The 13,935-nt window shown below is 43.8% G+C and overlaps 1 protein-coding gene across 1 annotated transcript in view; it reads left to right on the top strand.

Moving 5' to 3' along the window:
* Positions 1 to 13,935, top strand: part of LOC123723761 (uncharacterized) — a 42,555-nt gene that overhangs the window by 13,817 nt on the left and 14,803 nt on the right. The window contains exon 7 of the mRNA XM_082965550.1: positions 2,267 to 2,383. The gene's annotated coding sequence lies outside the window, so the exon portion shown is untranslated. The remainder of the gene's footprint in view (positions 1 to 2,266; positions 2,384 to 13,935) is intronic.

Genomic DNA, 13,935 nt, shown 5'->3' with positions numbered 1-13,935 from the left:
CATCCACACTGAGCTAAAGGGTAGAGCTGCCGCTTTCAAGGAGCAGGACTCTAACCCGGACGCTTATAACAAATCCCGCTATGCCCTCCATCAAACAGGCAAAGCGCCAATACAGGACTAAGATTGAATTCTACTACACCGGCTCCAACGCTTGTCGGATGTGGCAGGGCTTGCAAACTATTACGGATTGCAAAGGGAATTACAGCTGCTCTGTGACACGAGCCTACCAGACAAGCTACATTTCTTCTATGCGCGCTTTGAGGTAAGCAACACTGAAGCAGGCATGAGAGCATCAGCTGTTCCGGACGACTGTGTGATCACGCTCTTTGTAGCCGATGTGAGTAAGACCTTTAAACAAGCCTTTTGGTCCTAGACTTGGCGCTCCGGTACCGCTTGCCATGCGGTAGTAGAGAGAACAGTCTATGATTGGGGTGGCTGGGGTCTTTGACAATGTTTAGGGCCTTCCTCTGACACCGCCTAATGTAGAGGTCCTGGATGGCAGGCAGCTTAGCCCCAGTGATGTACTGGGCCATACGCACTTCCCTCTTTAGTGCCTTGTGGTCGGAGGCCATGCAGTTGCTGTACCAGGCAGTGATGCAACCAGTCAGGATGCTTTCAATGTTGCAGCTGTAGAACCTTTTGAGGATCTGAGGACTCATGCCAAATCTTTTTAGTTTCCTGAGAGGGAATAGGCTTTGTCGTGCCCTCCTCACGACTGTCTTGGTATGTTTGGACCATTCTAGTTTGTTGGTGATGTGGACACCAAGGAACTTGAAGCTCTCAACCAGCTCCACTACAGCCCTGTCGATGAGAATGGGGGCGTGCTCGGTCCTCCTTTTCCTGTAGTCCACAATCATCTACTTTGTCTTGCTTATGTTGAGGGATAGGTTGTTATTCTGGCACCACCTGGCTAGGTCTCTGACCTCCTCTCTATAGGCTGTCTCGCCGTTGTCGGTGATCAGGCCTACCACTGGTGTGTCGTCTGCAAACTTAATGATGGTGTTGGAGTCGTGCCAGGCCACGCAGTTGTTGGTGAACAGGGAGTACAGGCGGGGACTGAGCTCGTACCCCTGAGGTGCTCCAGTGTTGAGGATCAGCGTGGCGGATGTGTTGCTACCTACCCTCACCACCTGGGGGCGGCCCGTCAGGAAGTCCAGGATCCAGTTGCAGAGGAAGGTGTTTAGTCCCAGGATTCTTAGCTTAGTGATGAGCTTTGAGGGTGCTATGGTGTTGAACGCTGAGCTGTAGTCAATGAATAGCATTCTCACATAAGTGTTCCTTTTGTCCAGGTGGGAGAGGGCAGTGTGGAGTGCAATAGAGATTGCATCATCTTTGGATCTGTTTGGGCGGTATGCAAATTAGAGTGGGTCTAGGGTTTCTGCGATAATGGTGTTAATGTGAGCCATAACCAGCCTTTCAAAGCACTTCATGGCTACGGACGTGAGTGTTACTGGTCTGTAGTCATTTAGGCATGTTGCCTTTGTGTTCTTGGGCACAGAGACTATGGTTCTTTATAACTGACTTGCCTAGTTAAATAAAGGTTACATAATGGCTTGTAAATCAGCATTTGACGGTAAGGTCTACACTTGTTGTATTCGGCGCATTTGATTTGATTTCACAAAATTTCGATCTGCAATCTTTTGGACATAAAAGCAATGTTGAGGGAACGTAACCTATTCGAACCAGGACCTAAAAAGAACTGATATTGGTACAAGATGGAGGGAGGGTTGGAGCATAACTAACAAAATTATGGAAATGTACACTTAATTCAGTAAAAATGTATGCACAGAATTTATTACATGAGACAACGTTCACAAATTCTACAGCACAATGGCAGAGACATTGTGTAAAACAATGACTCTTTTATCCATGCCTTCTGGGAGTGCTATAAAGTCAAAGTTATGATCACAGTAAGAAAGTTGGTTATCAGAAGTTTTACACTTTAATAAGATCAGTGCAGAGGCGTGCGTGCATCAGTTATATTTCAGATGGCGTCAACATAATTTATTTTTCATGTATTTTGCAGTAGAATGTCCTTTTAAAAAGTTACCACAAGTGACTTTCTCACAGTCTATATAAAAAATTACAAAATATCCCGTGGAGTGTTGCCAACTCCTCCCTTTGCCACCGCTGCTGAAAGAAATCCTAGGTAAAACACTGAATACATATGTGTGGATATGTTCAGTATGTATCTGATATGTTCTGAGTCCACTTTGCTATGAACTAAAGTATCTAACCTATAGCATGTATTTGCTGTCTCGTTCAGGTGGATGTGCTGGTGGTGACTTTCTTCTGCACACAGGAACATGGGCTTCTTCAGGATTCCTACCCCAAACCAGCCTTACTGGCCCTGAACGTTTCCTACTACTATTTCACCTGTAAGGTAGGGACAATGACGAATGTATAGTGCTTTACCTGCAGGGTAGTGAATGGTATCCCTTTACTTATGAGGTGAGGCCATTCATGACTGTATGCCTACTCTTTTGTTTACTCTTTTTCTAATTTACAAGGGACAAACTGATTGAATTATTTAGACAGTTATCAGGATTGTCAGTAGAACTAAATCATCTGTAAGGTAGGGTTGCTCTCTCTCTCTTCCACATCCTATCCCTCAGAGATTATCTTCATAAAAGTCTGTCAGTCTTTTCTTTTTATTCTACCTCATCTTTGCTTGATCTCTTCCTCCCTCCCTCTCTTTCTTGAGTATATGTAAATTTGTCATATTTAATGTGCATGTCTGTCTGTGTGTGTGCTTGGCTTCCATTCACACCAGCCGTTGTTTCGGAGGGGTGATATCTTTCTACCGAAAGTGAGTCTCTACTGCCCCTCCAGTTAGTCAGTGCTGCGAAGCTCCTCTGCTCTTCCATGGTTCTCCTATGGAAGAACCATGGACCTCTTTTCCTAGGCTAGTGGCATTGTAAAGCCTCCATTGGGTTACAATGATTAACAGAACAATGTAATCTAGATTCTAATTTAGACCATCCAATGTTAATTGTGTTTTTACATAGTACGAATACACCACTGTATTTAGATAGGTCAGATGTGTAAGGTCCATGTTTTGTAGCTTGTACCATAGAATTACATATCGAATTGTATAGGGTATCTGTGGCTTACACACCCTACTCCACTGGTTGGATAGGGTCAATGTGTTCTTACAGTTTGTGTCTATTTCCACTGCTTTTGTTGCTATGGTTTTCTTGTCTGTAGCCTGAGGTTTCATATCCGAGGAAATTTCCTTCATTGAGCCTAATCTTTCTATGATAAAGTACTGAGTGTCACTACAGTAGCGTGTGTGTGTGTGTGTGTGTGTGTGTGTGTGTGTGTGTGTGTGTGTGTGTGTGTGTGTGTGTGTGTGTGTGTGTGTGTGTGTGTGTGTGTGTGTGCGTGTCCCTTCCTAATCAAGCAGCCAAATGCTTTCATCCTACCTGTGTGTTATCGAGTCGGCTGCCAGTATTGAATGGTATCACGCTATAATGGAAAATGCTTAATGATCCACTATCTACGGAAAACATTGTCTACTGAGAGAATATCAGTTACAAAAAACTGAAAATGTATCTTAACCCACCCCAACCAATTATGTTGAATTTGGACAATGAAACTACCTCTATTTTGCTCTAAAGGGTTCATCAGTAAAATGCAAACCACATGGTTAAGTTATACATTAGTATTGTTTGTGTGGGGAATCTTCATAATTAGGCATGAGATAACTAGAGCACATGGAAGCGTAATACAATATCTCTGAAGTCACATTGTATTGAAATAGGTAATACTTGGACATCTCATCCACACCCAGCCTGGTGAGAGGGATCCAGAGGCAGCAGAGGCCCCAGCTCTAGCTTCAGTCCCTATATAAACATACACATACTACCGTTCAAAAGTTTGGGTTCGATTACAGGCTCAAAATGGACAGAAACAAAGAACTTTCTTCTGAAACATGTCAGTCTATTCTTGTTCTAAAAAATGAAGGCTATTCCATGTGAGAAATTGCCAAGAAACTGAAGATCTGGTACAACGCTGTGTACTACTCCCTTCACAGAATAGAGCAAACTGGCTCTAACCAGAATAGAAAGAGTGGGAGGCCCCGGTGCACAACTGAGCAAGAGGACAAGTACATTAGAGTGTCTAGTTTGAGAAACAGACACCTCACAAGTCCTCAACTGGCAGCTTTATTAAATAGTACCCGCAAAACACAAGTCTCAACGTCAACACTGAAGAAGTGACTTTAATCAGCACAATCAGCACAACAGTTTTCAGCTGTGCTAACATAATTGCAAAAGGGGTTTCTAATGATCAATTAGCCTTTTTAAAATTATAAACTTGGATTAGCTAACACAACGTGCCATTGGAACACAGGAGGGATGGTTGCTGATAATGGGCCTCTGTACTCCTATGTAGATAGTCCATACAAATAATCAGCCGTTTCCAGCTACAATAGTCATTTACAACATTAACAATGTCTACAATGTATTTCTGATCAATTTGATGTTATTTTAATGGACAATTGTTTTTGCTTTACTTTCAAGAACAAGGACATTTCTAAGTGTCCCCAAACTTTTGCACGGTAGTGTATATACATGATGGTGTGTATAGACAACATTGACACTATATGAATAGAAAAGGTGTGTACAGCAGTAGTTACAGTTGAAGTCGGAAGTTTACATACACTTAGGTTGGAGTCATTAAAACTCGTTTTTCAACCACTCCACAAACTTCTTGTTAACAAACTATAGTTTTGGCAAGTCGGTGAGGACATCTACTTTGCATGACACAAGTAATTGTTCCAACAATTGTTTACTGTGAGCGGACCAAGTCATTTGGTGTTACTCTAAAGCGGAAAGGTGGAATAAACGAATCAGGAGTAGGTTTTCTTAATTGAACAAAGTTCTCTATTGAGGGATTTCTTTCAAATCAAACACTCCAACACAATCAATGATGATCTCCCAAGAAAAACATAAATCTTCTTCTTTACACGAAAAAGGAACACAAGATGAGTATCTTTAAACTATAACATAAATCACGGATTTGTCACCGTCTTAATGGTTCGTTCGTGGATAGCTCCCCTCTCGTGGTGGCCATCCCACAGAGGTAGTTTGTCTTCTTCTCCTTTTTGCCTTCCGAAAGGTAATTCTTCTCCTTTGGAAGAGCAAACACTCTTTTCTTTTTTCCCCCCCCTCACTGCGGGTTCCCTCCCCTCTCTTGTAGGGTAAAGAGAATAGGTCATTAGTACCGTCAGCTGTGCTTAATTGCCTCTGATCACCTTGACTCACATGCCTGGCTGGGCTACTATCCGTGAGCCCAGCCTGCCCTCTGGTGGTCCTTCCACATACCTCCCCCCTCAGGACCGGACCGGAGGGCCGGGTGCCAGACGCGCCGTCTTGGTCGCGTCGGGATAGCGCGTCCGCATTCCCGTTCCTCGATTCTGCCCTGTGGATGACATGGAAAGAGAACGGTTGTAAAGCAAGAAACCATCTGGCCATTCTGTTGTTATTGTTTCTCTTACCGGCCATCCACGTGAGGGGAGCATGGTCAGTAACGAGGGAAAACCTACGTCCAAGTAGGTAGTACCGGAGATAATCGAGGGCCCACTTAATGGCTAGGGCCTCTTTCTCTACGGTAGAATATCTCTGTTCCCGATCACTGAGCTTCCTACTTATGAAGAGAATAGGCCTCTCTGTGAACTAGGACGGCGCCGAGCCCCGTATCTGAGTCGTCTACCTGCACAATGGACTCTTGGGAGAAGTCAGGACCCTGCAGGACGGGATCAGAGCACAGGCTATCTTTTAGCAACTGGAAGGCGTCTTCTGTTGCATATTCAGGGATGAAACGGCAATAATATCCCGTTATCCCTAAGTAGCCCGAACATCCCGCTTTGTCTGGGTTCAAGGCCAGTCCCGAATTGCCCTGGTCTTCTCTGCCTGTGGACGTATTTTCCCGTTCCCCACGGTGTATCCCAGGTATTCCGCTTCGGACAGACCCAGGCAGCATTTTTTTGGATTGGCCGTCAACACTGTAGCTTCCAGGCTCATGAGCACCGCCCGTAGTCACAGGAGGTGACTATCCCAGTCCTCGCTGTGGATGACCACATCGTCTAAGTACGCCGCTGCATACTCTTGATGGGGCCGTAGAAAGGCATCCATGAGGCGTTAGAAAGTTTCCGCAGCACCATGCAGTCCGAAGGGCATCCTCACATACTGAAAAAGCCCCTCCGGTGTGGCGAAGGCAGTCTTTGGGCAATCCTGCGGAGCCACCGGCACTTGCCAATATCCCTTCGTCAAATCCAGGGTGGTGATGAACTTAGCCTTTCCTAAGCGCTCCAAGAGTTCATCCACGCGGGGCATGGGATACGCGTCGAATGTAGAGATGGCGTTCACCCTCCTAAAGTCGTTGCAGAGTCTCATACTACCATCGGGTTTGGGGACCAGGAGTATGGGACTGGACCACTCACTCGTAGATGGCTCGATCACCCTCATCCTCAGCATCTCCCTTACCTCGTTCTTAGCGAATCCAGGAATCCTGTAAGGCCGGATATGCACCTTCTTGCCAAGTTCAGTGTGGATATGGTGAAACAGGACATCTGTTTGTCCTGGGAAGGGAGAGAATACCCTGCCGAATTGCATAATCAGCTTGTCTAGCTGTCTCCACTGCTCCGGCAAGAGAGTTTGGCCACGGCGCACCTGTGGTAGGGCCTCCTCTTTTCCTTCCATGGTACTTCTTCAACAGGTTTATATGATAGAGTTGGACCTTCTTCCTCCTGTCAGGTTGCTTGATGAGGTAATTGACCGGTGTCAAGAGAATTATTCAATCCCAATGATAATAACTAACAATCAATAAACTTAGACTAATCCCTGAGACACTGGGTTAATAATAATTAGTCAAGACTCAGCTTCTGGAAAAGGTTCATACAGTTTATTCAGAGAATGTTCTGAAGTCCATAATACAAAGACATCCATTTTGTAGTTCACTCCTTACTTACGCACATATATCCACACAAACAGTAGATATCCTACGCACATACATACACACGAACAGTAGGCGGGTTGTATCCCTCCCCAGAGTTCTCACCACTGTTTATCACTACCCAGCGCTGTCCGTTCCATTCCCCCGAGATTAGAGAAACCTTGAAGTACTCCCTGTCCTATCATAAGTTTCTCAGAGTTCTAGCCAGGTCGAGTCAAACACAGTTTTAATTGTTCTCTGTATTTTGTTCGGCACACACATACACACACATTTATCTCCCTCCCAGTCCAACCTAGTTGGACTTATGTTTAATACTTTAATTATTCCTTATACATGCTACATAAACTATAATCCCTAATGGTTACGTTTCAGGGTAGAATTATTTAATCATTATCTTTAAACATATAAATTATTTTATCAACCGGTGAGACCCTTTTCATTACCTCGTAGGGCCCCCTCCACTGTCACAGCACCATCACTTTCTCTCCCACGGTGAACTCATAGGGTGTCGCTGACTTATCGTAGGCCCGGCCGTGGGTCCGTTGAGCCTTCTCCATACGCTCCTTCACTATGGGCCACACTGCCGACAGGCGGTCCCTCATCAGGGTAACATGTTCTATTGTGGACCGGAATGGGCATGGTTGGGCCTCCCAGGTCTCCTTGGCTGGGCCTCCCAGGTCTCCTTGGCTAAGTCGAGGATCCCTCGACAGGGCCTGCCGTAGAGCAATTCACATGGGGAGAACCCAGTGGATGCCTGGGGTACATCTCGCAGGGCAAACATTAAGTGTGGGAGAAGCACGTCCCAGTTTTTCCCGTCTCTGGACACCACTCTTCTCAACATGCTTTTAATCGTTTTGTTCAGGCGTTCGCACAAACTGTCTGTCTGAGGGTGGAATATGCTTGTGCGTATCTATTGAACCCGGTATAACCGACACAAGTCCTTCATCAACCGGGACATGAACGGGGTTCCCTGATCGGTTAGGATCGTCTTGGGAAGGCCCATCCGAGCGAACATCAACAATTCCTTGGCGATTCCCTTTGACGAAATGTTATGAAGGAGTATGGCCTCTGGGAACTTGGTAGCGTAATCTACGACAACTAGGATGTACTCGTGTCCTCTGGCGGATTTCGGGAGGGGTCCCACGACGTCCATAGCTATGCGTTCAAAGGGGGTCTCTATAATGGGGAGAGGAATCAAAGGATTACGCAGGTGTGGCCGTGGGGCTGTACGCTGACATTGATCACACGTCCTCAAATACCTGGCCACATCTCGGGTGACACGGGGCCAATAGAACCTCTGCATGATTCTGTCGATAGTTTTGTGCCGTGCCAGGTGTCCTCCTAGGACGTGGGAATGTGCCAGCTCTAGGACAGTATCCCTGTATGGTCTAGGCACCATTAGCAATTCCTGTTTTTCCCCCCTTCGTTGCACGACCCAATATAAGAGACCTCGCCTGATTGCATAGTAGGGAAGAGAGGGCTCACCTGATCCGTCAACGTTTCTCCTGTCGATCACCTTCACCTTCCTCATGGCATCCCGTAGGTTTGGGTCTGTATGCTGAGAGGTGCCGAACTGTCCCTTTAATTCTTGGGGCAGGTCGACCTCGGTAGAGGGTTGTGGAGGTTGTTCCCCATCCCCACCAGGGGTGCCCGAGGAGAATCCCTTCCATGTTCCCTCCTCGGATGGGGCTTCAAATATATCGCTTAGCCCCTGGTTGCTCCTTCCTTCCTGCGTCGTGTATAACCCTTCGTTCATCTGTACAAACAATAGTACGCAAGTATAAACACCATGGGACCACACAGCTGTCATACCGCTCAGGAAGGAGATGCATTCTGTCTCCTAGAGATAAACGTACTTTGGTGCGAAAAGTGGAAATCAGTTCCAGAACAATAGCAAAGGACCTTGTGAAGATGCTGAGGGAAACGGGTACAAAAGTATCTACATCCACAGTAAGACGAGTCCAATATCGACATAACCTGAAAGACCGCTCAGCATGGAAGAAGCCACTGCTCCAAAACCGCCATAAAAAAGCCAGACTATGGTTTGCAACTGCACATGGGGACAAAGATCGTAGTTTTTAGGGAAATGTTCTCTGGTCTGATGAAAAAAATATAGAACTGTTTGGCCATAATGACCATCGTTATGTTTGGAGGAAAAAGGGGGAGGCTTGCAAGCGAAGAACACCATCCCAGAAGCACGGGGGTGGCAGCATCATGTTGTGGGGGTGCTTTGCTGCAGGAGGGACTGGTGCACTTCACAAAATAGATGGCATCATGACGAAGGAACATTATGTGGATATATTGAAGCAACATCTCAAGACATCAGTCAGGAAGTTAACCTCTCTAGGCTAGGCGGGACGAATTCGTCCCACCTACGTAACAGCCACTGCCAGCCTGTGGCGCGATTTTCAAAACCTTAAAAATCCTATTACTTCAATTTCTCAAACATATGACTATTTTACAGCCATTTAAAGATAAGACTCTCGTTAATCTAACCACACTGTCCGATTTCAAAAAGGCTTTACAACGAAAGCAAAACATTAGATTATGTCAGCAGAGTACCAAGCCAGAAATAATCAGACACCCATTTTTCAAGCCAGCATATAATGTCACCAAAACCCAGAAGACAGCTAAATGCAGCACTAACCTTTGATGATCTTCATCAGATGACACACCTAGGACATTATGTTATACAATACATGCATGTTTTGTTCAATCAAGTTCATATTTATATCAAAAAACAGCTTTTTACATTAGCATGTGGCGTTCAGAACTAGCATACCCCCCGCAAACTTCCGGCGAATTTACTAACAATTTACGAAATTACTCACGATAAACGTTCACAAAAAGCATAACAATTATTTTAAGAATTATAGATACATTACTCCTCTATGCACTCGATATGTCCGATTTTAAAATAGCTTTTCGGTGAAAGCACATTTTGCAATATTCTAAGTACATAGCCCGGCATCACAGGGCTAGCTATTTAGACACCCAGCAGGTTTAGCACTCACCAATATCAGATTTACTATAATGCACTCCCAGGACTTCTACTTCAATAACAAATGTAGGTTTGGTCCAAAATAATCCATAGTTATGTTCCAACAGCGACGTTTTGTTCGTGCGTCCCAGACACTATCCCAATGGTAAATAACGGTCGTGCGCACAGCGCATTTCGTGACAAAAGATTTCTAAATATTTCATTACCGTAAGTATATGCATATTCTAGTTACTGGGTAGGAGTGGTAACCAGATTAAATCGGGTACGTTTTTTATCCGGCGGTGTAAATACTGCCCCCTAGCCCTAACAGGTTAACCTTCCTGGCACAGGCGTTCCGCTAGCGACCCACCTCGACAACATCCGGTGAAATGCAGAGCGCCAAATTCAAAATACAGAAATAGTCATGAATAACATTCATAAAAAATACAAGTGTTATACATCGGCTTAAAGATTAACTGCTTGTTAATCCAGCCGCTTTGTCAGAATTCAAAAAGGCTTTACGGCGAAAGCATACAATGTGATTATCTGAGGACAGCGACCCGCTTACAAAAGCATGCAAACATTTTACAACCAAGTAAAGGAAAAGTCAGAAATAGCGATAAAATTAATCACTTACCTTTGAAGATCTTCATATGGTTGCAGTCACGAGTCCCAGCTACACAGTAAATGTTTGTTTTGTTTGATAAAGTCCCTCTTTATATCCCAAAAACTCAGTTTTGTTGGCGCATTTTGTTCAGTAATCCACTGGCTCAAAGGCGGTCAAAACATGCAGACGAATACATCCGAATAGTACTAGTAAAGTTCGTTGAAACATGTCAAACGATGTTTATAATTAATCCTCAGGTTGTCAATTGTCTAAATAATCGATAATATTTCAACCGGACAATAGCGTCTTCAATAGAAAGGAAAAACAACGAAGGGCGCGCACTCGGTCACACGCGCAAACCAGCTCTGCATTCTTCCTCAGTCCACAGACAGAAAGGTCTCATCCTTCTTCATTTTTCAGAAAACAAGCCTGAAACAATGTCTAAAGACTGTTGACATCTAGTGGAAGCCATAGGAACTGCAATCTGGGTCGTAACCCATTAGATACTCTATAGGCATTCAATTGAAAATACCCACATTAAAGAATCCCACTTCCTGGGTGGATTTTCCTCAGGTTTCGCCTGCCATATCAGTTCTGTTATACTCACAGACATTATTTAAAGTTTTGGAAACTTTAGAGTGTTTTCTATCCAAATCTACCAATTATATTCGTATCCTAGCTTCTGGGCCTGAGTAACAGGCAGTTTACTTTGGGCACGCTTCTCATCCAGACATCAAAATACTGCCCCCAAGCCATAAGAAGTTAAACATTTCGACTAATTGATTGGTCGAATTGGTCGTGTGTGTGTATGCTTGTGTCTGTGCCTATGTTTGTGTTGCTTCACTGTCCCCACTGTTCCGTAAGGTGGTTTTTTTAATCTGTTTTTTTTAGGTCTAAGTTTACTCATTGAAGCTCATTGAAGCTCATAAAAAAAGATTATAAGATCACAAAACTATAATAACTTTTACAGGAACACAAGGCAGACTGAATTGAACTTACTGGAGTATCTGACAGTTGAACTTACTGGAGTATCTGACAGTGGTCGTATTCACATGCTCAGACGTTACATGCATCAACCATTGGTTTCGTGCCACATAATCAACTGTGCCATCAGGCATCAGATTGCTATAACATGATGTGATTAGCTAAAATATCAAGATTTGACATGCGCCAGCAACGCTTGGGCAGAGGAACGCAGCCATAGGCTTTGAAAAAGCACCCTTGAGTGCCGCTTGCTGCTGGTAAGCTTTCTTGACGTATTACATTTAAAAAACATTACAAATACATGGCTAACCTTTGTTTAACCAAATAAACGGCTGCTATTAGCGAAAAGGTGTGTGGTGTTACCTTTCTATCAAATAGGCTATGTTAGAGTTTACTCTTTTAATTATAATGTGGGGAGGTAAAAAATAAAATAAACTGTCGACCATATCTATTCATTTTCAAATGTTGATTACTTCCTCTCGCCATTCACCTCATGATAAGACAAGGCATGTGAAAAAATTTATGTTTTATTAACGTACACTGCCATCGTCCATCTATTTACAGGGGTAATGCTTCATCTTTTCCATTACCGAGTCAGTAAAAACACTTAAAGAAGTCTCCAGAAGTAGACTGATTATGGCAATGGTCACCAGTACAGTGATTGTTGTAGTGAAGTCACAAATTTTGTACTGTATCTCTTAGGCAAAGCTATAACTTTCTTTATGAGAAAAAATGTACACTAGTCTAACACTATTTAATAGGTCACACAATATGTCTTGGTATTTTGACAATGCTTATCTGTGATTGTGAGTTAACTATATTTATAGGCTAACGTATAGGCTATTTCATATAATTCTTTGTAGATGCGTGACTCCTTCAAAGCACTTTACCCTTCACTATAAGCTTAATTTAGGGTCAACTGTCTCAGTATTGCCTGATACAATATAGAGCCTTTTCTCTAGATTAGCTATAGGAAACACTTGGGTGTAGATCAAGAGGACCACTGTGTAACATAGGCTAATTACTTTTACAACTGTAATGTATTGTGTTCGTCGTTCATCAGTATGCAGCCCTAATGAATTTGAGTTTTTAGACTCTTGCCACAGTTTTTTAAAGATAATCCAGTAATTTTAAGTATTTTTGAACCATTAACCTCCCTCATAGAATTGAATAAAAAGTATATGTTTGAAGAAACCACGAAAAATTGCAGGTGGCCTATATACTTTTAGTTACACAAAATATTTATTTATTGAAAACAATCAATGGCAAAGGAATATTGGGGCACTTCCTCGTCTCTTCTATGTGCTTCTCTGCTTCACCTACTCAGTCATCCTTCTCTTTGGTCGCCTCTTCCAAGACCATCTCCTTCTGCTCCTTCATCTCCTCCAAGCACCTTGGAGGAGATGACTTGTTCTCAACTTGCCTACCTGGTTAAATAAAGGTGAAATAAATAAAATAAATTAAACCTGCACCTCCTCATGCTCCAGGCTGCCATACTGCTCGTGGTACCCCTGGAAGAGCCCCTGTGTGCCTCTTCCTCCACCTCCTCTGTCTGCTCCACCTTCCAAGCGCAGACTCTCCAGGTGGCCTGCAGCTTCTGGGCATGGTCAAACACCTCGTCCCTCTTGGGCTGCAGCTCCTCTGCCTTATCAATGATGTTTGTTAGTAAGCCAGAGCATTGGTCCAGTCTTTCCTCCTTAGCCAGGAAAACGTTCTCCAGCTTGGGCAGGTTGTCAGTTTTTCCCCTCCAGTTAGATGTGAGAGACATATTGCAGTAATTATATTAATAAATTAAGACAATGCATCAGAATCAAACTTCAATCTTAGGTATCATGTCTTCTTACCTGGGCGCAGATCCTCAGGTGCATGTTGTTCAGAATCATGACGAAGCGGTCATCCATTCCAGGGCCAGCCCCAGAAGAGTCCTCTAGGGTAGCAAATGCTGTTTGTCGTATGCGAGTCATGCAGGGTATGACTATGGCAGGGGCAGCCATAGTGGCCAAATCCAGGGCAGTGAAGCCAGGGGGTGGGCAGCAAGTGTTTGAACCAAAACAAACCAATTGAACCAAAACAATTCAGAATTGGATTCTTTGACCAAAATGATCTATCGCCATGGTTAGTTGGCAACACTAAGCAAAATGGAATTTTGATAAAAAGCTGGTGTTAGGAGACCTAAGTTAGGATCAGCTGATGACTTACACTGCAATTCATGCCAATCTAACACAAACTTCAATGACACTTCACTCTAAATTGTCTACTCTAAATCTACTCTAAATTATGGTTTGTGAAGTTTTGCATGGGTTTTTACTTTGTGTTGCCAATATTTTGTCTTGCCACAAATACCAGAATTTATAAGAATCCTGGACATCCTGCACAATAGAACAGTAATTTAAAAAGACAACACTAG

This window comes from Salmo salar, chromosome 19, assembly GCF_965601325.2.
Source record: "Salmo salar chromosome 19, fSalSal1, whole genome shotgun sequence".
Lineage (NCBI taxonomy): Eukaryota > Metazoa > Chordata > Actinopteri > Salmoniformes > Salmonidae > Salmo > Salmo salar.
The sequence above is the reverse complement of the archived record's forward strand: the minus strand, read 5'-3'. Positions and strand labels throughout refer to the sequence as shown.